The sequence below is a fragment of the Oryzias melastigma genome, linkage group LG21 (genome assembly GCF_002922805.2).
Source record: "Oryzias melastigma strain HK-1 linkage group LG21, ASM292280v2, whole genome shotgun sequence".
NCBI classification, from domain to species: domain Eukaryota; kingdom Metazoa; phylum Chordata; class Actinopteri; order Beloniformes; family Adrianichthyidae; genus Oryzias; species Oryzias melastigma.
The window spans coordinates 18,242,411-18,242,858 of NC_050532.1; positions in this window are offsets into that span (position 1 = coordinate 18,242,411).

The following is a 448-nucleotide window of genomic DNA, read 5'->3' on the forward strand; positions in this document are numbered from 1 at the left end:
ATAATGAAATTGTCAGTGTCCAAAAATGAAAACCTGAACTTACAATTTTATTTTGGTCATGCCAGAGTTTATTCTTCAGTCATACAACTACTTTAGTAACTTATTTGCTAGTATCAATGACTCAGTTGGTATCTGTACTCATCTTTTTCAGTCCCCCGTGTTTTTGTTTAGATTCATTTCTTTTCAGCCACACACTTTAGGCTAAGAACCACCTGCTGAAAACAACATTCTTTCAGTCTGGGATCAGACTTAATTTAAAAGTGGAAAGACATTCCTAAGTATGTTTACTAATGAGCTAATAATTAGGTTGAGCCATTTTATGAGTTGTACGACACATGCATAAGCTGAAACAGACATGCTCCACATTCCATTTACACAAAGACCAAACTAGAAACTCAGTGTACAAAAGCACAACTTGTAGAAGATTTTTTTATTATCATGAACAAAC